Genomic DNA, 27,353 nt, shown 5'->3' with positions numbered 1-27,353 from the left:
TATATATTTTATAATTATTAATTTAGATAAAATTATTGTATCTTATAAATGTGATAAGTCTGCAGTGAAAATCTTGATTAAAGTATGAGTCTTTGTCATAGTTTTCCAATTTGAAACTGTGATAAGTCTAAATAAATCACTTTAATTTGATAGAATTGGTAGTTAAGCAGCCCAGAAATCTGACTTATGGAAGGACATTCACCAGTCACCAATGTGTTAATCCAATCTGCTCAGTTCATTTACTGTTAATAATATATCTATGTCCAGGGCTGAACACTTGGTATTGGATAACTAATTAGGGAACTCTTTCCAAGGGAACATTCTTTCTCCTACTCTCAGCATTCCTTAGTTTCCTGTAGTTTTCTGTTAAGATTTTTCTTTCTATTTTTTCTTTCCATGACAAGTACACATGGCACTATTTGCTGGTTTGTGGAAATGGTGAATTCAATTTCCAGTTCCATCTAAAATTCTATTGTACAAAGAGCTTACCAGAAGTCATATTGCAATAAAATACCTTGGTGGTATTTGATGAAACTGTCATGCCTACGAATGGAAGTGTGTTAACCAACTGTAGATAAGGCATCTGACAAACTCAAAGAGACTAAGACTGTGTGGAACATAACCCGGCACCACAGAAGCACTGAGAGTTCCTGTGAAACCTGGTGTGAGATAGTCCAGGATTTTCTTTACAGTGATCTCTTTTATTAGCACAATATATACATTTCAAAACATATTTAATGTCAACCTCATTTGAACTTCAAACAATACTACAATCTGTGTAGGGTAAAAGCTATAATCTTTCTCTTGAATGTAGGAAAATCAAATCTCTAAAAAGGAAAGACAATGATTTGCCCAAGTCATATAATTATCCAGATTTCAGTGGGGGAAATACTATTGTGTCTTAATATGCAATGCAGTGTGCATTTAAAATAAATTCAAACTTTTCTTTCGTTGTATTTTTTCATTGAAAATCAATTCTTCTTTCATACAATACATCCAAAACACATTTTCCCCTCCCTCTACTCATCCTAGCTCTCCTGCGTGTCCCAGATCCATTCCCCTTGTTTCCTCTTGTTAAAAGAGCAGGCTTCTAAGAGATGACAGCAAAACAGGACAAGACAAGGTATAATAAGAGAAGATGAGTTTTGACAAGGCAACCCAATAGGAGGAACAGAATCTCAAGAGCAGGCAAAAGAGTCAGATGCATTCACTCCCACTTTTAAGGGTCTCACAAGAACACCAAGCTAACAGCCAAAACATATGTGCAGAGGACCTGATGCAGAGCCATGTAGATCCCATTCTTGCTGTTTCTGTGTGAGCCCTGCTTAGTAGATTTTGTGGGCCACGTTCTCCTGGTGTCCTCTATCCACTCTGACTCCTACAGTTTTTCTTTCTGCTCTGAGGAAAGAGACTCTATGGAGACCTCCAATTTAGACTTTTTCTCTGCATAATGTCTGGCTATGGGTCTTTGCATCTGCTCTCATCTGCTGACTGAGAAAGCCTATCTGGTCGTCACTAGACTAAACTCCTCCTAATGGAGGATACGGAGTCTGAATTGTCTATTTTAGGCAAGGCCTTCACTGACTGGGTTATATTTGGTTGAGTCGTTGGATGAGGAGGTCCCTTTGAAGATCTGTCAAGAACTCAGGCTGAGGTTAAGATTGAAGGCCTCTGTTTGAAAACGGACAGCCAGGCCTCATTACTGAGACAACATCCCCACAGCTCATTGACCATAGCGGGGTGAAGCTGGTGCAGGCTTGGAGCCTTCATCCTTATGTTCAATCTCCTTGGTACAGAAAGGTATTATGCAGGCCAAGGAATGAGAAACTTGGACACCAACTCAGACACAAAAGCCTCAACCCACAATCTGTACTGCCTGCATGATGTCTTGGGGCAATGGTGGTGCAGAACTTGTGAAAGTTGCCAACGATTTTTTGGTTCAACTCCAAGTCCATGCCTTAAAATGCCTGGGTTGCCAGGAACCAGAGACTAGATAGCCCATAGATCTAGGGTGGTACCCAACACAAGTGGCAAAGAGAAAACGATCAATGAACTGGTTCCTAATAATAGTCTATTATTCTCATAGTTCAGTGTCATGTCCAGTTCTCGTCAAATTCACACATTACAGAGGAAATTGGAGCAGTTAATGAACTGATTCACACAATTGTTACCACCGGTCAGAATGAATACTGTTGATTACAGCACTCACATCACAAACTTCATTAATCACAAGAATATTTTTAGGTATTAGCAGCTAGCATTAGCGATTTTTGTAGAAAGTATATTTCCACTAGAAATGTTCTATAAATTAATATGAAACATTACTCTTGGTCTTTTTATGAATTACTGGAACAACTCAAAGTCATCCTCAATACTCTTTAAAAAGGCTATGCTTTTCTTTGTATATTCTACATTATAATGATTAATGACAATGAGCTTTCAAAACAAATATTTTCCTGTGCCTTTTATTATACAGTACAAATTTGTTGTGACTCTAGAACACCGAGTCGGGGCAGAAAAAAAGTATAAACTATTTATTTATGTTAACAATCAAACAGAAAGTACAAGAAAAATAAATGATTAAATATTAATGTGGTCCACACGTTCTCAGTGGTGATCTTAATTTTAAAACAAAAGCTGTTGGAAGCAAAACAGAGTTACTGAAAATAAATACTTATATAACCTTGAGGAGGGAGAGCCTCATGCGTCTGGTCAGTTTCAGGGACTTCTTGTGGCTTCTACGTTGTTTAATTAATCCCTGGATTTGAGGGGTGTCCTTTATAACTTCCTGACTTCTAGGTTTCCTCAAAAATGAGATTTTTAAATTTTTGTCTCCGAGGAAATTGCTATGCAACTGTGTGTAGAAATTGTGAATGTGGGCATGTGCTCCACAGCACATGAGTGGAGGTTGTAGGCCAGGTTTATGAAGTCTCTTCTCCCACTTTTAAGTGGGTTCCAGGACTCAATCACAAGAAGCAAGGCTTAAGAAACAAGCTTTGTTTTGTGCTGAGCTCTCTTGCTGGCTTCCAAAAGAGACATTTTAAACTACTTTAATAAAATTAGAGACAGGGGTTGGAAAGAATATAAGAGCCAGATGATGGGGAAGTAAGTTCTGAAATGCTGCTGCTGTCTGAATATATCCTGGCTGATGTGCTGATTAACTGATAGTAGCCATGGTTACCTGCACAAGATTGAGAACATAAATCTTTCATCATGTATGTTCCGTGGGCCCATTACGCCCCACCTCTCTCTGAGAGACTACTGGCTGACAATGGCTACCAGGAGAGGTGGAGCCAATTTGCATCTGTTGTGTACCCACTGGCACATTGAACCTCTTATTTCGTGAATACACACATGCCCATGCGAGCAACCGTAATTAAGTTCAGTGCACACAAAAAATGTAAAAAATGAGATTTCATGTATGAAATAGTAAAAAAAAAAATGAATTAAAACTATTTGGAACAAAAGGATCATTACTTGGAGTCTTTAGTAATGGAATGTTTTTGACATCCAGGTAAGAAAAGCAGGGCAGGAAATAAATTGAAGCAGTTGACAGTGTACATGGAACCCTATGACCTACCTATGAAACCTATAGCGCATGTCTAGAATATTCTTACTTTACATCTGAATGAGAGCTACATTTTTTCTGATAGCAGACAATACTGCTGCAAACCTTAGACATAATCTAGAGACGGGAAAATTAGAATGGAGATTGCACATGATGTCTTCAATGAGATCATTGGAAGTTTTTTTTGTGAATGGCAGTTGCTGCACTTTGCTATTTCACTGTTTTCTCTCATATTTTTTCTTGCCAGCTACTTGCTTTGTTTTAACGGGTGAAATTCACTAAATCATTTGATCTTAGACACCAGTTATGAGGGCTACTCAGTTATTTTTATAGTGAAAATATATTAGGTATTAACACCACACATTATGGGGTAACTCTTGTTCTGTTTCCATCATGAATGAATCTGGTAGTAGGAAAACCTGAATGGAGATACTTTTAGATATATTAGTGAGTGAATTCTCAGCTGTAAATACATAGGTTTATATCAAAACGTGGGTCAATTATTTTTTATAATAAAATCAAAACTGATTACCAGAATGTGATTGTCCCTCTACTACCTAGTACTATATTCTATTTAAACACTTTTATTTGATATTGACAATAAATAATAGACTAACTTTTTATACTTCTGCCCATGGGTTGCCAATACTTTCATGTATTAAGCATTTAATTAAAATTTTATTAGATGTGAAAACAATGACAGCATGTATAACTTATCTCATGAAAGAACTGAAATGGTAAAGTTGCTGTCTACCTGAAAAGTCTGGAGATGTCACGTTTTAAAAAAACTAAAATTCATTTGTGTGTATTCTTGGTTGGAGAATTGAGTCTGAGTTTATTTAGATATTTAAAACATTTTGATACTTCAGTGTGCTTGGGGAATGTTAGCTTCTGATTTAACACTGATAGCAAAGGGAAGAATATGTATCTTACACATGGTGTCTAGTGTAACTAAAGAGATGTATGTAAATGTAGGAAAGAACCACACACATCATCTCATTTTTATTATCAACCAGCTTACAAATGGCTATCTAGTATGTTTCCTATAAATGATGCTTATTTCATAGACTCTGATTCAAAGCTTCCTACATTTTTTACTAGCCACGTTTTATAGTTTTTGATTGGGGAACTATATGCAAAGCCAGTGTTCTACTTTCCTCAGATGGTGGGGATATCGTCCAAATCAATTCATTACGTCATTCCTACAGGATGAACTAGTCCTGTAAGCTGGCCTTCAGCTCCTTGGTATGTGTACAACCTCAGATGACATTACATTTCATATCTACTGGAGCTATCCAAGCAACAGTGTTTGAACTATTCACTTTTTAATTAAAATTATGCCATATTGCTAACATGAAAAGATATATTTTAATATCTGAACTCTAGTCTAGCTATTTCACCAGACTGGTTTTCAACTTACTTGCCGGCAACAGACCTGCAACTTGGGTCTTCTCATCTTCCTCGCTCAGGTATCTAGCATTAATCTCTGCTAGCAGGTCCAGAACTGCCAACATTTTCATTTCTTTTTATTGTCACTTAAAATCCCCAAGCAGTCTGCTACTCTGTTCCTGCTGTACTCTGGTCAAATTCTTCCATAACTCCAGAATGGCTTTTGTTCTACTATGGCCACTCACATTCTTCCAATTCTTCAAGACCCTTGTAAGGTTACATGACAAGGTTCTGTCTTCTAAAAGTGAATATCTTAAAACTAAGAAAGAGATTGCTTCCAGGGGACGAGTTTGCAAAGCACTACCCAGTACACAAAAAGCTATAGGTTGTATTATCACCATTGTTTAGAAGTCTGTAGATTAAATTTACTGTTTGATGCATGTCTGTCAATCTGAAGTATGATAGGAACTTTGTTCCCAAAGCATGGTCAGAGGAACTTGAGATATTTTAAATATGCATCATGTCATTAACCCTACCTAGATGTATTAAGAATGTTTTCATGCCTTGAAATATCGCATAGCACTCCGCAGATGAACATGACTTGTACCTATTTTTTTTCTGAATAAAATTGAAAACAATTTAGATAAAAAGTAGAATCATATCACAGTGACGAAATCCTTAGGTGATTATCATTTGCAAAGCCCTGTGTTAATCTTAATAGGTGTTTTCAGACCCCTTATCAATCAGCAGCAGAACATTAAATAATCAAGGCAGAGTAAAGTGTCCCCAGTGAGGTGCAAACAATGTTTGAGTGTATTTATGTGGGCTGCTGAAAGGAAAAGCAATTGCATCCACATATAGTACCAACTAATAGCATGAAGAGGCCTTCAAAATAATGAGTGTTTCTTTGTTGGTTGTAAAATACCCATTCAGTGTGGTTCAAACACAGTGCAAATGCCTTGTCCCCAATCTCCACATTGCCCTTGTGTGTAGCTGTCAGTATTGCCACTGAACATTTAAGAAGTTAGAAAACAAAGGATTTTGAATGGTAACCAACTAGTGTCCAGGCTGGGCTTTACACTGTTTTCTCTGTTGTTTAATTTTTTTTAGGTTACTCAAAATTTGTGTCATAGGTTACCGACTTCTCCCAAACGTTATAATAAAGAGTTGTAGTTTCATGTCTTCAGGATGACCTCATGCTTTTTTAAGGCTTCTACTGAATGACTTTGATCAAAGAATATTTTTTTTCAATGATATTTGGAAGTCACAGTTCTCTGAAGGAGAACAATTTAAAGGATCTTAATGTAAAAGTTTGGTTTGGCTACAGTTGTTATAAACATAAAGGAAGAATGTTGAAAGCATGTGCAGTGGTAGAAACTCTTAGAAATACACTGTACATGTAATCACAGATTATGTAAAAGGGGAATCATGTGTTTAGGTGTGAGTGTAAAAGGCAAAGAAGGATATGTGGTCATGGCATTAGTTTGAGAGTTCCTTAGTTTTGCTTTAAACTCCTGAACTCCTGAAGGATTGATGTATGTTTTGTGCATTTTGTTTGTTTACTTAATTAGAGAAATTTTGAGATTGCCTATACAAATTTTATATACTTATATAATTTACCTAATATGTATGACAAGGACAAATTATCTCTGCCAAAAACTTCCATTCATTTCTCCCACAGGGTAAGAAAAAACAACTTATGTATCTGTTTTGAGGTAGCAAATGCTTTTTCCTAAAAAAGAGCCCTGCAAATTCAGATATATTAGGCTTCATGCATTGTTGAACTTTGAAATTGATGTTTTAATAATTAAAATATTCTGGTTGAGAGGTATAACATGGTTTGTTCTTTTAAAGTAAGTGTACACATATTAGTTACGGGATGACTAAAAACCCAATATACTTTAGTAATAAACCATTTGATTAAGCAGAGAAGCATCTTTTGAGCAAGTAGAATTTTCCTTTAGCTTATAATGAACGACAATCTCTACAGTGTATCGCCAGTCATTCTGTCTTATCTCCTCTTATCAGAATGAACTAATTAAAATAATAAGCTTCTAAGAAACAAGGACGTTTTCATTTAAATATATCCTTTCATTTTTTAATGTATGGTATAGTTGGATGCCATTTTCCTCAGAAGTATGAAGGGTAGCTGGCTTCTTTCAAAGACTGACTGAAAGACAAAAGAACCTACTCAGAATGCTGCTAGACTGCCTTCCTCTGTCAACAGCTGCAGTAAATGGAGACACTGAAATGTACTCCTTTAATCTTGCTTTCTTCTTGCACTTACATTATTTTCTCTTTTTTCATTTTCATCCAGTCCCAGAATGCATTTTCTTTCATCAACTGTTTACAAGATTTGAATTTATTTTATTTCCTGAAAAACAAATTTACCGACTTTATTTCACATCACCATTATTTTATTTAGGTTTGTTTGTTCAAAAGAACAGATTTTATATGGAAATGGCAACTTTAAGGGCAAGATCTCCGTGCTGTTAATTTTGCTTAATCCCTGTCAATATCTCAGATATTTCCTATAGACTTCAGAGCTTCTTGTACATCATCTGGAAGACCTTGGATTAAATAATGTAAGTGGTCATCCCAAGTACTATACAGTCACTAAAGTGTGCCAATCAGTGAGGCCAAACTGAAGAGTTATCTTGGAAATAACAATTTTGGGGAGTTGCAGATTTGACTTAGTTGGTCAAGTTCTTGCCAAACAAGCATGGTAACTTGCTGTGGTCCTCAGAACCGATGGAAAGAAAATCTCAGAATGGTGGCACATTCCTGCAATCCTAGTGATGGACACAGGGACGAGTGGATTCGCTGCTGGAAAGTCAGTCTTGAAGGAGCAAGCTCCAGCCCAGTCTTCAGAACAGGCGAAGAGTGACTGAGGAAGGTATTAAGGGGTAATGGACGTCAGCACACATGTGAGTACATTGACCTGTGTCGTCTCATCTATTCAGATTCAAACATTATGATCTAGAACATTAATAAATTTTGTTATCAGTAAAAAAATATAACCTAGGTCTTAAGATTTGATTTTTTTAAAATCTATATAACTTAGCAATATACTGATGAGATTTTACTTAGTCTCAGAGAATTTTTTTGTCTTTTGTTTTATATTGCATCGACTACTACTCCATATGCAAATAGTACACTGGGCATACAACAGTGACTAGGGTAAACATGGTCTCCCCAGTCATTCACCGTGAACTATAATTACTCTCTGAGACTAACGATTAGAGGCAGAGAGTGCAGGACAGCAGTGGAAGCACCATTAAGATCAATAGAGTCACTTATTTGGTTTCGGAGTTAGATTCACATTTTCATAGAGATGACAAATAAAAGCATTTAGCTGAGAAAGTCAGAATATCAAGTTTAAAATACTGTTTAATTACAATGACTTTATCTTATTACCATAGTTATAAAATCATCCTAAGGAATATTACTATTTGAAGTAATATACACTTCAAACACTAATTTTAAAAACAGGATATGAACTTATACAATGATGAGCCTTGAAAATAAAGAAACCGCTTTCATACTTCATTTGAAGAACACATACTTCTCAGTCTCTTTCTAACAGACACTCTGGAGTATGGGTGACGCAAATATTTCCTTTGTGTGGTGCTGTTACAGGTTCATAATTAGACGTTCAGTTTTCTGAAGATTAGGCCAGGAATAGCAATGACAATAAGTAAATAAAAGTAAGGCTTCCTGGCTGCAGACTGAACGCTCTTTAGGAGACCACAGCATGGTACTATATTCTTCTGGTTCAGTTTTTGTTGTCATTGCTACAAATTCTATTTCTTGCTTGTAAAGTGTATTTAGTGAATTGGCATGCCCAAAGCACCCTCATAAAGGCATGATAAGTTTTCTGCTGCTCTAAACCTTGCCCAAACTATTGATTCCTCTTAACTTCGAATGCATATACAAAGCTAAAATCACAAAGAACATGGATATTCTGAAACTTATTAAGGATGGTTACGTTCTTAGAACACGTGGTTTCTCAGACAGAAGAATAGATATTGTTAAAGCGAAAGTTACATGCACGTTTGCACTTTCTAACATGTTAATGACCTATTCCCTACACGAGAGCTACAGAAAATTCTAAGCACTCCTTTAGGGAGTAAGAATTGCCAACTGGTAGAATTTTCCCTAAAGTACCAAATATTGTATATGAGGGTATGTAAAAAGTTATGTTGTTTATGTGCTTTTAAAATTCATATTCTATTGTGTAATATATTACAATGCTGTTGAAGGAAAGTTAGTTTGCATTAAATTAAGCTACAGCTTGTTAGGTCTCTCCTAGCTCAGTATATCAAATTATTAATGAAGCAATTAGAGAAAATATACACCAGGAAAATAAGAGCTTGCATTTTTTTTCTAAAATAATTTTATGTCTTTGCCTGCTAAATGATGCCAGTCTTGAAAGCACATTAAATGTTAACGTGAATGTAGCTTCAAATATCTTATGATAGGTAAGAGAGCTTATGAAGTAGAATAGCTGTCATGCGTTTCTGAGACTCAATGAGAAACTTTGTGAAGAGACATAATTTCTGATAGACACTTTGATGAAACGCCTATGCCATAGGGAGCTTATATACTCTACCTATCCTCATCCAATGTTAGGCTTCCTCAAACACCATCTTTGTATATATAATTAAGTGGAAAACATTCTCTGTGTTGGTACAGAATTATGCTTATAAGGAAAACATTTCACTTATGGTTGACTCACATTTAATTTCTGGTTCCGAGTAAAAAGAGGTAAAAAAGCTGCCTTGCAGTATTACTGCTAACACCTGGGGCATACATTTATTACAGGTTTACTGTAAGGCATCATGCTGTGACAGCGTCTAGCACTGAACTGATATCTTGGCTGTTGTCCAGAAGAGGGTAATTACTGGTAGCACTATTATGCCTTTTCTGCTTCATGTATAACACACTTTCAGGTCACAGCCTCGGAAACTCTGTTATTACATGTCACCTATGAGCACATGTGGAATTTAATGCATACATTCTGTCTATAGAACATGGTATGTGAATTATGTGTGAAACTGTCATAGAATAATTAATGTGATTACTGGGTCAGGACGATCTGTTTTCATGGATATAACGTGACAGATTTATGTGCACATGTGGTTTCTCTTGGATATCTCACCAAAAGGAAAAGAAAAAGGAACCAAAAAGAGTGTAAATAAAAATAGGATTGAGAATGATGGAAACTGTGTACAACTAACCAGCAGAGAAGGGCTAGTAAGTTAATTTGACACTAGAGGATGAAGGATGCTTGAGTGTGACCTCTCTTAATACGCGCAGGTCACATGTGAGTGTGCATACAGATGCACATAGACACACATAATCTTGGAACACGGATATGTGAAATAAAATAAAGTTTTATGCAAATTTTCACTTTATTTAGGAAATTAGATGAGGCTAAGTATATTCTATGCTCTGCTCTCTTTTGTTCTATTTGTGTTCATTAAAATATTTATTGACTACTACAAAAAAGGTATCATTTGATTAATGAATCATGATATGTAGCTGGGAAGGAAGTTATCACAGTTAATGAATGCTTATTTTTCTTTTAACTCTTTACTTCTAAGTTTAACTATGAGTGTGCATGGGGTGCACTCACGCAGTCTGTGTGAGTACAGGCACATTTCTGTAGAGGCCAGAGGACACTGTCAAATCCCCTGGAGCTTGAAGTTGCACACGGTTGGTAAATAGGAGCTCCAAAATTCTGTGTTAGTTTTACAGTTTACTCGTTTCTCAGCTCTTTGTATTTTTAGTTACACTCTGTTTCCTTGATTTTCGAGCTATCTGAGGACAAGCATACATGCACATATAACAAATCCTCAGTGGTCAGAGTTACAGAAGAGGCTCCTGAGCTCGGGGTTAGAGCGGCACTGCATGGGTGCTGGGAATCAAGTTTGGGGTTGCCGAGAGGGCAGCAAGCACTTGTAACCTGAGCCATCTCTAGAGCCCACATAAGTGAGTTCTGTATACAAAGAAAACGGATAGAAATGAAACACTTGTTAACACCATGGAAAGATTCAGAGAATCGTACCATTTCCATCAGAATTTCAAGTACTTTCTTGCCATCTCTTGAGATAATAAAAGCTAAATAGTGTAGCTCTATTTACTCTTAGAATGGCTCATACCACACATGTCTTCTAGTAACATTTTTAGATGTGGTTGCTTATTTTGTACTTATAACAGCTTTGTTAGGCTGTTATAAAATTGCTTCCCAATTTTCTACTTGAGGAAATTAATCCTCAATGGGAGAAAAAATTCTCTTCATTGTGGTAGTAAGTAAGTAGTAAATACATTTTTAAACAGGGAATTTGATTATAACATTATTTTAAGCCTGCTAAATCCAATAGACTAAATTCCTTCTTTTTATCAAGTACTTTGTTCTTCATGATTTGCCCTGTGCTACATATACTGGAGGCCACAGAATAATTAATGCTACCACAGTAGCCTCATCCAATGAAGAATAAATATCTTTATCTAAGGAACATGTCACTATCACCCTAAATAACAGAAACAAGTAAGCTGTCCTGTGTCGTGATCGCCTGCGGTCAGCCATACAGAGATGTGCCGTCATTGGTACCTCCTTGGTCACAAAACAAGATCTCAGAGGATATAAAGCACATTTTGTTACTTCTAAATATTAACACAGTTCAGGTTACCCAGATAAACAATGCAACTCGTTAAGGTCACACAATGCCGGGCATCTGCTTTGACCAGGTGAATAGTAAAGACTGAGAATTATAGCAATAGGAGCGACTCGACATAGGATTAATTGAGGCAAGTGAGAGTCCACAATACACACGCAAAACAAGTTCAACCCATTAGATTTAAGGCTTATTCTCCTTTCTTTTCACCTGAACATAAAATAATACATAAAATCTGGCACACAATTCAAGTTAGTGTTGTCTTCCAAAGTGCTTCATGTGAACGGCAAATGTAAACATATTAAGAAATAAATCAGATTATCCCATAGAGGTACAGAATTCATATGAGAAGTTGCAAGTGATATTAAGGTCCCGTAACTTTGTCCTTGTTAGAGCCAGTTAAATGTTATATGGAAGATACCATTCCTTGACTCCTCTGTTTCTAACCTTTATCTAGTTCTAAACCCCAACTCATAACACATACTCTATGGGAAATTTTGCTGCTCTGAAAATTAATCTTTAGAGGGGTGTGCCTGCAATTACTTAAGACAGCCTATTAACTCTGAAAGCAATTCTAGAAGAAGGCTCTAGGAAATTTGAGGAAAACATGGAATTTAGTGTTGAAGACAAGCACACTGATCATAAACAGATCGCTGGGAGGTGAAGCACTGGTTTGGATGTGCGTCTTGTCACCATGTTGACAAGATGGCGCTATCACAGAGTGCGTATCTAAGGATCTAACCTACCTTCCCGCAGGGTGACTCAGAGGAAGGGGGTGGCCTGGGGACTAGTGTGGATGAGACTCTCTAGTGAGTGTGACAATAGCTTTGGCTCCTTAGTTTTCACAAATTAACGGTTATGATGGCTCCTTGATTTGTAAGAGTATTTCCAGATATAACAAGTGGAGTATGACAAAAATACAATCTCACATTTCACACTTTTGCTATTTCCAATAAATACCCCCAATCACTGAGACCAGAATCCTGACATTATTTCATTCATCTAAGTGTTCAGTTCAGAGTCACCAGCGATTTCACTGTCAGAACACAATGCCAAATAATGCGCTCTATTTTCATGCCTGTTTTATGATGCACTTCAGATAATTATATCATCTATCTCTTATCACATTTAATTTGTTCTGTATTCTTTCCACCTGTCATTATTTATGTAGCAGCAAAGAGAATCCTCCAGCACCAACACACGGGTTTGATGATGAAGCCCCCGGTAGCCACCCTTCCGTTCAGTCCTTAGCACACTGAATGCAATCCAAGGGCTTCACAGTGTTCACTCAGATGTCAAAGGGTCCATACTCTCTTATGCCTGTTTCTTCTCCATACTCATCTACACCTTTGCAGTCTGTGCTCTCGCCTTTTAAATAACCCAAGCGTTTGCTTGTCCTGCTGAATGGTGTGTTCAGATTCCTCACTCTTCCCATTAACTGAGATCTCAACCACTTGGAGAGAAGTCATCACACTCGTTTAGATTTTAAAGCATATTGTTAAATTATCTTATGTCTTCCACTTATTTTCTTCCTGGAATTTGTGTGGTTTTTCTTATTAAAACTGACTCCAATTCTACAAGGTCAATGTAGTTCAAGTAGAGTCGCCATCATAGATCTGGAAATGCCACTCAATCATACAGAACTTGTCCAGGACGAGAGAAGCCCTAAACATAACCCTGAATAATATTCTCTCTGTCTCTCTTCTCTCTGTCTGTCTCTCCTCTGTCTCTCTGTCTCTCTCTGTCTCTCTGTCTCTCTCTGTCTCTCTTTGTCTCTCTGTCTGTCTCTCCTCTCTCTGTCTCTCCTCTCTCTCTCTGTCTGTCTTCTCTCTGTCTCTGTCTCTCTGTCTCTCTTCTCTGTGTCTCTCTTCTCTCTCTCTCTCTCTCTCTCTCTCTCTCTCTCTCTCTCTCTCCCTCTAACACACACATGGACACACACATAATTATCAGCATTTTGTCAGAATGCATAATCAAATATTAAAACACAATGCCTGAAACAATGAAACTAATTTGTTTGCTGAATGAGTATTGTTATTGTTATTGGTTATGCAGAGTTGCTCTAGATGAAATGTTCACAGATACTTGTTTCTTGCTGTATTCTTTCATTTGTTTCAGATTTAGAAGGAAGAGACTACTACCATTTTTTTCTTACAGTGTTTCCCTGAGCCCATAAAGTCAAGGATACTTTGCTAAGCATGGCACTCAAATTTCTCTACACTTACTCGGAAGTATGCACACACATGTGCAATGTGCTCATTAACATCTGATTTAACTTGTAATCCAATAGGATGTCTTAGATAGTATTTCTTGCTAGCGGTTCTGAGAGTGCATTTACTTCAACTCTTTTTAAAACTCAACCTGCCTGATTGATAGAAGACCAAGTTCCATAAAGTAAGAAATTCCCCAAATTTTAAAGTCAAGGCAATTCCAGGTACTTTAAAATGCCATCTGTCAACTCGATTGGTTTCAAGGCAAAGGTTTCTGGGATTTGGAAAAAAGTATCCCTTGGAGAAAAACGTACAGTTTGATCTGGTTTCATATCATAACACAAATCTGTGCAATTAGGAAATTTAAACCCTGGAGAAGCAGTTGATCACTACATTTTACTCCTGTTTCATCAGACCATGGTACAGGGTAAAGCAGGTGGATTATGGAGAATGGAATTCTACTAAGCACAGGTATGATTCAGAGTAGTGACTAAGGGGACACCTAGAGACTGCATGGACATCATCCTAGTTTTGGAGAAACGGCGGTGCTTTAGGTCATTGCCCATGTGTCATTGAGGATGCACATGAAGATGTTGACGTGTAGAAAAACTAAGACCATTTTACCTGGGAAGGAAAATATCGCCATCTTATTTGTTTCAATACATTTGCTATTTTAATGATCTTTGTAAAACAGACTCAGTAAACTGATTATGCATTTAAAATATTCTGTAATTGAATAGCTTGACTTTTAAAATTTGTGTTGGGATATTTACGAAGCATCTGTCAACCCACTTTCTGGTCATGAAAAACAGTCCTCAGGTCTCATGGTTGGACAACCAAAGCCAGTACTTTCTCTCAGCAATGACTCGGGCCAGTACTGGGTACAGATTTCTGCAGCATAACCAGAGCAACGGATGCTCCTGTGTAGGATCACAATAGAATTGGATTCAGGATTATGCATTTTCATATTATTATAGTGTTTATTTTATTGTATTATCTTGTTCAAAAAATACCACTCAAATTGTCAGTGCCTCCACTTCCAGTGCAGATGAAGTCTCGTTCCATTGACTTTTGTGCTCGGAAAGTCTAGGGTAAGAGCAATTAAATTATTAGTTACGTGAAGAAGGGTCCAGATGAAAACTGGAAACCTAGTACTTATTACCCTTTTCTACTTCGCTTTCCCTTGAATCTTGGAAATGACACATACATCTGTCTAGAAATTGCTTGGGAACATTTTGCCATAGATTTATGTAAAGAACACAATTTAGTCCGTAAAGTATCTTTTTTAACGTAAGTAAAAGTGACAATCATATTTTCTGACTGTTGCAATAAAAAAAAAAACAAAGACAAAACAACAACAACAACAAAAACAAAAACAGCAAAGCAACCCAGCTTCTGTGTTTTATAGTCATATCCCATAATATCGAACATCTCCCGGCGTACATTGGAATAGTAAAAGAAGCTTCAAGCTAAGGCTTATTGCATTTTAATTGGGTTTAGCCGAGGAGCACATACATATAAATAGGGAAGTATATGTGTGTAAGAGGAGGGAGGGTTAGGAAATGAAATCCAAAAGATTATTGGCAAAGGAATTCAGTGCCGCCGATGAGTCCCACAACTGCAAATAAAAAGAGACGAGGTAGAGTTTTACTTGCATGGATTTCATAATAGCTGAAGGGGAGAGGAGGCGAAGTCTGACGCGGCTTAAAGTGATTCTTCTGTGGAGCGCTTCATGCCAGCTACTGGAGGGATGTTGTGTGGAGTCTAAACTCTCATAATTACCTCAACGAGAATAAAAATATGCCACGACTGAATTGTTTACCTAGGTAACACTTTGCATGCAAAAATACTCTCCAATCAGTAAGGACACAGACTGGTTTAGTTCTATCAAAACAATATTTAGAGCTAAGAAAAAATAGTTATCTGTTGTATCATATACAGGAATTTGCGGTTTGACTTTGGTTCGTGTTTTTTTTGAAGGAGTAAGAAGCTGGTATTTAGCGATTTTTTTTAATTTTAAAGATTTATTCATTTATTATATATATATATAAGTACACTGTAGCTGTCTTCAGATACACCAGAAGAGGGCATCGGATCCCTTTACAGATGGCTGTGAGCCACCATGTGGTTGCTGGGAATTGAACTCAGGACCTCCGGAAGAGCAGTCAGTGCTCTTAACCGCTGAGCCATCTCTCCAGCCCGGTATTTAGTGACTTTCACAGTGCAATGACACAGAGATAGTAATCTGTTCTCCAGTGTAACAGAGGCCCTCGCATGGAAAGTGAAGGATCTCTCTAACCAGAACTTCTGCTTCTATCGGGAATGTGTTAAATAATAGCAAAATGTCACAATAATTCATGGGACAGACATTAGTTTGACTTTAAGGAAAAGAGACAAATGGTGAGTTATACACTTGTTTGATCCTTTAAATTATCACACCTTTTCCTGAAGCTTTTACTATGCAGGTAGGGAGATAAGTTTGCTGAGTATTTGAGTTTCCATGGTTTGCTGTTTTCTGAAAATTTAAGTAAGAGATAATAAAAACATGCTAGAGCAAAAGGAAGATGAATCTAAAGATCAGGTTTACCAGTGTATAGAGTACCAACTATCTTTATTAAATTCTATGATTGTCTTCATACAAACCCTAGATCCAGATAAATGCTATTGCACTAATGAGAAATTCATGAACCTTTCTTCTCTCTCCCAACTTAAACTTTTAAAATTGTTTACCTAATCAAAGTCCAGGAATCAAATGCAACACTTTTCTAAGTAGTCAGAAAAAACTCGATTACGTTGACATCTTTCTTAAAATGCCTTAAATGTAGCTGGGTGAGACCCTCATTCATGTATCAATATTCTTAGTGGGCTAAACTTATCAGGGATGATCAAAAGGAATTATATGTAAACTGTAAGAAATACCTCATTGTTTCAGAACTAAACTTCATGACTAAAATATATTTCTTAAGACTGAGGACATCCAGTGAACTACGCACATCTGTATATGCACATGAAATAGATAAGTCAAGGTATTAAATGCAACATTACAAAAGGGACAAAAAGTATTCATGTAAAAATACAGTGAAAACGTTTATAAAAGGAACAGACATTTCATGTACAAAATGCAGCAAGGTGAACGTAGTTACTGTCAGCATTTTTCATAATTTATTTAGTATCTGAGCAGCAGGATATCTAATGTGTTATTTTCTTTGCTGCTGAATTCTTCTTAAAGATCTTATATAACGAGAACCAGCAGTGTTCAGAGAAAGAAAAGTGTTGTAAAGAGACAGAACTATGCAACCAAAGTACAACATTAACTCTTTATTTCATGAATTTGAGGTTTAATTGTGTTAGCATAGGGGGTTTGAAGACAAGCTATAGTGTTCCTTTCAGAGACAGTCGCCTTTTGAAATTCAGGGTGCGTTGTTTACAAGCCCTTTATATCCAAACTCAGGGACGAATTAGCAACAGGGTAATGTCTGTCTGTCTGTTCATTTGGTGTGAGCAATTTAGAAAAGACATATCTTGGGTAGAGAGAAGAATTGGCTAGAATTATGTTGGGTGGGTTGGGAAAACTACAAAAACCAAGGCTTAGCATTCATTTGAGATGGGGCACAATTAGGATGTTGGCTACTTGGAGTTATTGTGCTTACGTGTACTTCCCATGGTTGCACAAAACTTGACCGTACTGCAGGATAAAACCCATGGTTTCAAAACACCACAAGGCAAAGCGCTCTTCTATGAGACACCTGTTTCTTTTTTAGCCGTGTTGCTGGTTTCCACAGAGAGGCTCAGGAGGAGTCATGACACCGTTCCATGGTACTGTAACTTTAGATAATATTTTCAGTATCATTACTAAGTCAGCTTAAAAGGTCACTTCATCGAAAGTCTCAGCTTGGAGCAAAGTCTGTGGTTCACCTTACTGTGTTGAACATAAAATAACATGTTTTAAAGACCCTGGCTCAGCCATGTTCACTGCCACTCTACTCTCATTTGCTTAGGAATGTAATCAACAAGAACAAAATCCTTTCTACTCTGGAGTCCCCGAGAGAAAGCTCAAGCTTTCCATCCCGAATCATGGGTTCCTTTCTAATATCACGGATGCTATCAGGATTACCAGGACACACGCTAGAGCTTTAAAGGCATTTCTACCTGCTCCATGTTTTATACCTTTACCTCAAAACCTAACTACATTGGAAACAAATCACAAAATCCACCCACATCGTAAGAGCGAACATTGTTTATTTCTAGGATAACTCAGATTCCCTGAGAACAGATGATAAATGACCAGTCTCTCAGCATTGGCCTAGACTTAAACAACAGACAACTGAAAATTACTGTAAAAGTTTCTGACTTAGCAGCAGAGCTCTCTTTAAGATTCAAATTCTAATTTTTTCTAAAAGATCTATTATTTTTATTTATGTATAAATTTTATACATAATATTTATGCATATGTATGTCACAAGCATGCAAGGGCCCATGGAAGCCTGAAGCTAGGGTAGTTATGAAGGGCTCCACATGGGCCTTATGAACAAAATTCTGGTCCGATGGAAGAGAAGGAGTTTAAGAAGTATCTGGTTTCTGTATTTCTAAATGTTTGCACATCAGTCTCTAATTCTCTACCCTGGGAGACAAGAATAAATTTCTTTCAACAGTAGAGCTGCCATAGGCCTGCCATCTCCTTAGCCAATGATCCATCTCTCTGGTCTCAAGATTCAGTTTCTAAATATAAAAATTTGAATTTATATATGCAAACCACATGCAGCGTCACATTTAAGGAGGTCATCATTCAGTGATATCTGCAACCCTTTGGTTACTTATTAAAGGGGAAACCAGACATGAAGGACCACAGTAGCCTTGTTTCTTACAAACACTCACATAGTGGCACAGTGCCGGGCATCAAATGGGCTCTAAGTCCTGTAGTAGGTAATGGCCTCCTCTTAGCAAGACCGACAATGTGTGGATAACATGAACCGTCCTGGAGATGGCTAGGTAGGTGCTTCCTGTGATGCTGTGAACAATGCCTTTAGGTGTCTGGGAAGGGGCTGAGAGAACAAAAGAGCAGGCTGCATTTAGAATCCTGGAAACGTTCATTTATCTACATAACTGGGCAATAGAAAGAAGGTGAACAGAGAGCAGCGGCCTGTTACATTCCCTTTGGTGGGAGAGATTCAATTTTAAAAGCAGAGAAGGCGGCACATTTCAGAAGGATGTAACTAGAGCAGATTGTGGACGGTTCTGTAAGTAATTAGCTTCTACGTGGCTAACGATTGCATAATACACGCGGCCAGCGTTTATCTTGGGTCAAGTAATTGGTTTGTTTCCTCCGGATGCTTTGCCCTGACAGCAAGCTCACTAGAGCAAGCATAGAGCTATCTCATGAAAACCTACCAGGATTTCAGGGTCCTCCTCTCCCCAGAATCAAAACCTGCATCCGAGACCCCCATTGGCTCATTTTTTACATTAGCATCCAAACAACAACAGTCTAGGACATTCTTTAGTGCTCCTTTCTTTTGGATTGGAGGCAGTTAAACCTTGGTCTGCCTACGAGTTTCTCAGTTTTAAACAGATGTATCTGGCTTCTAGACCTTTAAGTGTTATCACAACAGTACCTAGTTCTCTACCCTGGAAGACAGGCATTAACTTCTTTTAATAGTAGAACTGCCAGGGTCTGGCTATCTCCTATGAGGTTATACCATTTAGAAGTTCCATGTCTTCAGCATTACCACCTTAAGAACCAAGTTTCCAGTGCAGAATCCCCTAGGGACATGGTCATGTCGCATGCAAGCCCGGAAACAAGATTTAATCTAAAACTTGGAAATTTTTTTTTTATTAACTTGAGTATTTCTTATTTACATTTCGAATGTTATTCCCTTTCCCAGTTTCTGGGCAAACATCCCCCTAATCCATCCCCCTCCCTTTATGGGTGTTCCCCTCCCCATCCTCTCCCCATTGCCGCCCTCCCCCAACAATCTAGTTCACTGGGGGTTCAGTCTTAGCAGGACCCAGGGCTTCCCCTTCTACTGGTGCTCTTACTAGGATATTCATTGTTTCCTATGAGGTCAGAGTCCAGGGTCAGTCCATGTATAGTCTTTAGGTAGTGGCTTAGTCCCTGGAAGCTCTGGTTGCTTGGCATTGTTGTACATATGGGGTCTCGAGCCCCTTCAAGCTCTTCCCGTTCTTTCTCTGATTCCTTCAACGGGGGTCCTATTCTCAGTTCAGTGGTTTGCTGCTGGCATTTGCCTCTGTGTTTGCTTGGCATTGTTGTTCATAAGGGGTCTCGAGCCCCTTCAAAACTTGGAAATTTTAATCAGAAATTTGGTGCTGCCAACCGATTTTACTCTGGTATTCTTCAATGGTTTTGACATGAATTAATGTTTTTCCATTTTTCATTCTTTTTTTATGCTTTTATTTTGTATTTTATTGTGGTAAAGTTTATAAAATGTTTAAACTTGTGTATGCAGCCACACAAACACCCTTTTCTTTCACTATTAAAACTATTAAGAGGGGTTGGGGATTTGGCTCAGTGGTAGAGTGCTTGCCTAGCAAGCGCAAGGCCCTGGTTGATCCCCAGCTCCGAAAAAAAAAAGAATAGAAAAAAAAAACTATTAAGGCCAATAAATGTGTTCAACATGATTGTAGGAAGGGAAGATTATTGAATGAAATCAATTGTGTTTCTATATGTAAACAGCCAACAACCTGAAACAAAATTTAAAAGAAAAATTCCATTTATAATAGCTTTAAAATTCAAATACAGGGAAACAGTAGAAGAAAAACAAACAACAAGAAACAACCACAAGGTTACAAACTGGAGATTAGCCAAAAAGTACAGAATACCTAGGATACAACCTACAGACTACAAGAAGTTAAGAAGCAGAAAGGCCCCAGTGAGGAGGCTTCAGTCCCACTTAGAAGGGGGAAGGAAATAATCATGGAAGGAAGAGGAAGAAAGAGACCTGGGTGAGAGAAGGGAGCAGGAGGGGGAGAAGGAGAACACAGTCAGATATGGGGGAGGGGACAGGAGAGAAGCTCAGAGGGCCAAGAGAAGCAGCCTGAGAGTGTGGGAGCTGGGGGACCCTCTAGAAAGCACCAGAGATCCAGGAGATGAGAGACTCGCAGGACTCACTGGGGATGGACCTTAGCCAAAATGCCCAAGATCGAGGAAAGGGAGCTCAAAGAGTCTACCTCCAGTAGATAGACAGGGCTTTAAGTGGAGGGACAAGGTTACTAACCTGCAGTCAAAATTCCTGACCAAGAATTGTTCCAGTTTAAAAAATCTTCAGGGACAAAAATGGAGAAGAAACTGAGAAAAACGTGGTTCAATGGCAGGCTCAACTTGGGATCCATCTCATGAGGGGGCCACCAAGTCCTGACACTACTATGGTATGTTGGGAGCCTAGCATGATTGTCCTCTGAGAGTCTCTACCTGCAGTTGACTGAGACAGACACAGATACTTAGACCCAACAATTGGACTGAAGTAGGGACCCCTAAGGTTGAATTAGGGAGATTGAAGAAGCTGAAAAGGAGATCGACCCCATTATAAGACCAGCAGTCTCAACTAACCCCGACCCCAGGGAGCTCCCAGAGACTGCACCACCAACCAGGAGCATACATGGGTTGGTCTGAGGACCCTGGCACATATGTGACCTTGGCCTCACTGGGAGATGTGCTTAATTTTTGAGAGACTTGAGGCCCCGGGAAAGGGGGAGGCCTTATGGCAGGGAAGCACCCTCTTGGAGGCAAGGGGAAGGAGGAATGGGATGAGGAACTGTGGGAGGGGACTGGGGGAGCAACAACTAGAATACAATAATTTAAAAAAGATTTACAAACTGCAAGCTCCAAATTGTTGAGGAAAATACTTAAAGGTGAAAGTGAGGGGAATCAGATCCCATGTTTGAATTGTAAGGGCAACTATTGTCAATTTAGGACAATTATCCAAGTCAATCTGCAGATTTGATGAATCCCAATAAGTTTCTTTGATAAAATTGACAACTCTGATATTCATATGAATATTTCAGAAACCTCCAAAATGATCTTGAAAATGCAAAACAAACTTATTCACTAATAATTTCCCAGTTCTAAGGTTTATAAGCCTACATTAGCCAAGACAGCGTTCCACTGGTTTGCATTGGCTTCTGTCTAGATTATTGGAAAGACTTGTGAATTCAGAATTTAACAACCACACTTAAAATTGATTCATTTGATGATGGGACCAAGAAAATTCATTTGGAAAGTATTAGTCTTCACCATCTGTACAGCACAGTTATTTCATATGCAAAGGAAGAATGGAGTAAAGTTGATGTACTCTATAGAATATCTCAATATGGTCAAAGCAATCCAACACTAAAATTCATTATGCAGAACTCTTTGTCCTCTTAGATTAGTCAAGAATTTTATAGAATCAGCAGCAAGAGAAGAAGCAACAGAAGTCAAAAGGGACAAATTGGAGTTTGTCAAATCTAAAAATTTTGTGCTTCAAATAATTCTTTTAAGGATACATTAGATGAAAGTTTAGAGCATGCAAAAGTATATATAACAAATAATTCATATACAGATTATGCAGAATATTTTATAACATAACAATGTGCACTAATAACCTAAAACAAAGTGATAAAAAAGATTTGAATTAATATTGTGTAAGAAAGACAGAAATAGCCAGTAAGCATGTGAAAATGCTAAGTATCATTAATGAAAATAGAATCCTCTGACATACTTCTTCAGACCTACTTGGATGTCGACTGTACAAAAGAGAGTGACAAATGACAACGAGGCTTTGTGCAGTCAGAACTCCCACGGATTCTTCCACAAGAATTTGAAATGTTGTAAACACTAAAGCAGTTTCACACTTGCTGGAGAAGTTTAATACTGAATTACTAAACGGTGAAACGTTTGCACTCTTAGATACAGTCTATAATGAAAATAATTTAAAAATATTTGCATAGATTGCACACAGATGTTAATAAAAGAATTCATTGGAATGGGTCAAGTGTGGAAGTAACACAAAGTCTAACTGATAATGAATGGATAATCAAAACAAAACAAACAACATGCACACTGGGGCGGGCTTTGTCAGCGTAGAGCTATCACTAGGGGCAAAGTCATTACTTTGTGGGGGCAACAGAGACATTGTGAATTGAAATAGTGATAACTGTCACGTCTGTGCAACAGTAGCAGCCATTGCCAAATATAGCATGGGAGTCAAAGTAGCCCTGTCCAAGAAAGATAAAAACGTGTAAAAATGTTTTTGGTGATTTTTGATTCAATAATAATAACAACAACAAAAACAACAGCAATAATTTTATTAGATGCACAGCAAGAGAACAACATTAATCACTATTCAGATTATTCTTTATGCATATGGGGGAAGCAACACTGCAGTTGCACAGGGCAGGGACAGTCTGGATAATTTCTTATGTCAATGAAGTAACGCATGCTACCTGCGAAAGAGTTATAATAGAATGATTAAGAGGTCACGTTTATGCGCGTTTTTCTTTTTATAGTACTTAGATGAGAGATGATGCACCATTAAAAAAACATTTTTCTTGTTCTGTATCTAGCACAGCACTGAAATAGATTGTTGTTTTCCACAGTGATTAAAGCATAATTATATAAATAAAAATAAATCAAACTTCTGCATATTCAAGATGAGAGAATACAAAGAACGCCCATTTCCATTTTAATTGCCAGGGAGAACAGTGCATCTAATCGTTTAAAATCTCGGAGGCAGAAGGCCTGAGGAGGTCGGGCTACCTTCCTCACTGTTGCAGAGTTGTATGTGTGATGTCATTGTACAACTCATTCGCTATCAGGCTGTGTTGCTCACTTTAAACTCACTGGACTACTGCACACTCCTACTTAGTATGCCTTAAACGGTCCCTTCTAACTGAAGAGACTGAATCTTAACAAATTGAGGACATATAAGCCCCAAGTATTGTGATAAGACCCCAAATTTGGCTCATTTATACAAAGCCCAAATATTGGCAAATGTCACTATTTTAAATTAAAGCTTAATAAGACCCCCCCCCAATAGACCAAAGTCCTTGACTTGGACTATGTTTCTTAAAAGACAGGACCTAAACCCGAATGGCAGTTTTACTAAGAGAGTGGAAATTCACTGTGCTTTTCAAGCTTTTATTGGAATTATTTTGTTCATATACTATATCCTAATTTATGTTTTCACCCCCTCTATCACTTCCACTTCCTCCCCACTGTTTGTTAAAAATAAATGAATAAGAAACTGTACTAGTCCATACTCATACCTGGTGCGTGTGTGATATTTTGTTTTTGAATACCTCTTTCTCTTAACCGCTGTGTTCAAAATCTTCATTAAAGCCCTATTTAATAAACTTGTTGCATAAAATTTAGTGCTAAGTATATTGTAGTGTGGTTCCCTGTGATCAAGAGAAAAGAAATCATTTATACTGACGTTTAGAGTGATTTTAGGAAAGAACAGTCTATACGTTCTAGTTCTACCAAGAAAGTTGGGGAAGAATTCAAAGCCAGAAATGCTTAGCAAGTCTGGGACCAATATCTGTACCTTAGCGCTGGCTACCACTCTTTCTGGAGCAGCATGTGTTTCTTACTATATTCCAAAACATAATGCATATCAAACACAGGGCCAGAGTGCAGCACCAGACTCTAACTATGAACAAAGCATATCTAGAATTCACGACTTCATCTGCTTATTGCTCAGAAAAGCTGAAAGCGTGCATTTCAGGCGTCATCTTGGCTAGGGCTGAGCATAGGTGCAGGCAACTTAGGATATATAGGGGCATATACCTTTAAAGGATGACGTCATCATAAGCCGTTACCCCTGTGGAGACAAGAGAAAACATGCTTCCACATTATTTTCTTGTATGAACTTTCTACAAGATATGAAATAACAAGCTTGGTCCTTTCATGACGTTGTGTTATATAAATCAAGAGGTGAAAAGATCAGAAATAGCAAATAACTTCTCATATGTTCCATATGAGTAATATGAGTGGAGCTTTAATTCTAATGTAGTATTAACCTTGCTTCCCATTGATCCATAACGGTTTCGTCATAAAGCTTGTTTCCTAGTAACATGTGTACCTTTGTTAAAGGATTTATGCCTAGTTTAAAAGTAAGTAAATCCCCACCACAATTTGTGTTGAATTCTTTCTTGTTTTTGTCCCAGGAGTAAAAGGAAATGTTTCCATAGATCTGTAAAACAATATTTACTCTCACGGTCCCTTCCTGCTCTGGGTCTTTCTTCCCACGTTTCCTAGTTTATTTCAAGACTTTGTTAAATCATTTCCATAGAAGCAACTAGAAGAAAGGGTGATGAGCAGCATCAGTCACAATCCAACATTCGCAGCGGATGCCATTCTCAATGTGAGGTGTTCATTCCTCAAGAGATTTGAGGTAGTTTTTCTTTTCTTTCTTTTTTTTTTTTTTTGGCAAAAATATTTACTAAGGGGATTTTTCTTCACTTTTCTCCTTAGTCTTATGGTATGGGCTCACACTCCATAATTTTAGGGAAAAAGTTTAAGGAAAACAGAACATTCTAGTTTATATTTAAATCAGAATGGATGTACTCTCACAGACATTACCTGCATAGGTCACTCTTTGCTCATGCCCAGTGCCCGGTGCCCAGTGCCCAGTGTTGAGTCACAGGGTGTTAGACTCCACTTATTTTTGTCCGTGTCTCTTCAACAGATGATTGCCAGAGGTCAAAGCAGTTGGAATGAGGTGACAACATGGAAAACAAACAAGGAAAATGCACCCCAATGCTCAATTGTGTATGTGTTAAGAAAAGTTTTTTTAATTGAGTATTTTATGTATTTACATTGCTAATGTTATCTCCTTTCCCAGTTTCTCCTTCAGAACCCCCCCATCCCACCACCCCACCCCCTGCTTCTATGAGGGTGCTCTTCCACCCACCCACCCACCCATCTACCCACTCCTACTTCACTGCCCTAGCATTATCCCTACATTGGGGAATGGAACCTTCACAGGACCAAGGGCTTCTCCTCCTTTTGACGCCAGACAATGCCATCCTCTGCTACCTATGCTGCTGGAGCCGTGGGTCGCTCCATGTGTACATTTGATTGGTAGTTTAGTCCCCAGGAGCTCTGGGGGATCTGGTTGGTTGATATTGTTGTTCTCACTCAAATGAATCTTAAAATGAGGAAGTTTGCGAATTGTCGAGGATTACCAAGAGCCACTGTTTTTCATGATAGCACATTAAACACCCACAGATCACAAAACAGAGACGTGTACTCAATGTAGAGGATGTTCAAATTCTCCCTCAGTGCTATTTAACTTTATTATTTATATCTCTGCCACAAAGGACTAGAGTGGAGGTAATCGCTGCCAGTAACCATGGAACTGTGTAACTCCTGCTCAGTGCATAGGGAAGGGCAATAACTAATGCTGTCTGCTGCAGCGGGTCCTAAATTCTTCGTTCTTATCTTCGTGAGACAGTTTTATACGGGAGATTTCCCTTATCCACAGCTTCAAGCTGAATAAATTGCGAAAAAAAAATCACTGAGTGGGATTCTATATTGGGCTTGCATGTGACCAGGTAGACCTCTAAATTAGTTAAGTAAGAAAGGCTTATATACTTCTGTAAGGCAAAAGATACTGTGGTTAGGACAAAACGGCAACCAACAGATTGGAAAAAGATCTTTACCAATCCTACAACAGATAGAGGCCTTATATCCAAAATATACAAAGAACTCAAGAAGTTAGACCGCAGGGAGACAAATAACCCTATTAAAAATGGGGTTCAGAGCTAAACAAAGAATTCACAGCTGAGGAATGCCGAATGGCTGAGAAACACCTAAAGAAATGTTCAACATCTTTAGTCATAAGGGAAATGCAAATCAAAACAACTCTGAGATTTCACCTCACACCAGTGAGAATGGCTAAGATCAAAAACTCAGGTGACAGCAGATGCTGGCGAGGATGCAGAGAAAGAGGAACACTCCTCCATTGTTGGTGGGATTGCAGACTGGTAAAACCATTCTGGAAATCAGTCTGGAGGTTCCTCAGAAAATTGGACACTGAACTGCCTGATGATCCAGCTATACCTCTCTTGGGCATATACCCAAAAGATGCCTCAACATATAAAAGAGACACGTGCTCCACTATGTTCATCGCAGCCTTATTTATAATAGCCAGAAGCTGGAAAGAACCCAGATGCCCTTCAACAGAGGAATGGATACAGAAAATGTGGTACATCTACACAATGGAATATTACTCAGCTATCAAAAACAATGACTTTATGAAATTCGTAGGCAAATGGTCGGAACTGGAAAATATCATCCTGAGTGAGGTAACCCAATCACAGAAAAACACACATGGTATGCACTCATTGATAAGTGGCTATTAGCCCAAATGCTTGAATTACCCTAGATGCCTAGAACAAATGAGACTCAAGACAGATGATCAAAATGTGAATGCTTCACTCCTTCTTTAAAAGGGGAACAAGAATACCCTTGGCAGGGAATAGAGAGGCAAAGATTAAAACAGACACAGAAGGAAC

General features: G+C 38.0%; 1 protein-coding gene and 1 long non-coding RNA gene across 2 annotated transcripts in view; both read right to left on the bottom strand.

Moving 5' to 3' along the window:
- Kcnd2 (potassium voltage-gated channel subfamily D member 2) overlaps positions 1-27,353 on the bottom strand; it is a 501,946-nt gene that overhangs the window by 118,707 nt on the left and 355,886 nt on the right. The gene's annotated exons all lie outside the window — the stretch shown is intronic.
- LOC134486738 (uncharacterized) lies at positions 10,505-25,689 on the bottom strand. Its single transcript, XR_010066113.1, has 2 exons — positions 25,417-25,689; positions 10,505-24,655 (listed from the first exon to the last, which is right to left on the bottom strand). It is a non-coding gene; the product is annotated as an uncharacterized LOC134486738 (long non-coding RNA).

This window comes from Rattus norvegicus, chromosome 4 (genome assembly GCF_036323735.1).
Source record: "Rattus norvegicus strain BN/NHsdMcwi chromosome 4, GRCr8, whole genome shotgun sequence".
Lineage (NCBI taxonomy): Eukaryota > Metazoa > Chordata > Mammalia > Rodentia > Muridae > Rattus > Rattus norvegicus.
Note: the sequence above shows the minus strand (reverse complement) of the source record. Positions and strands in the feature narration are given on the sequence as shown.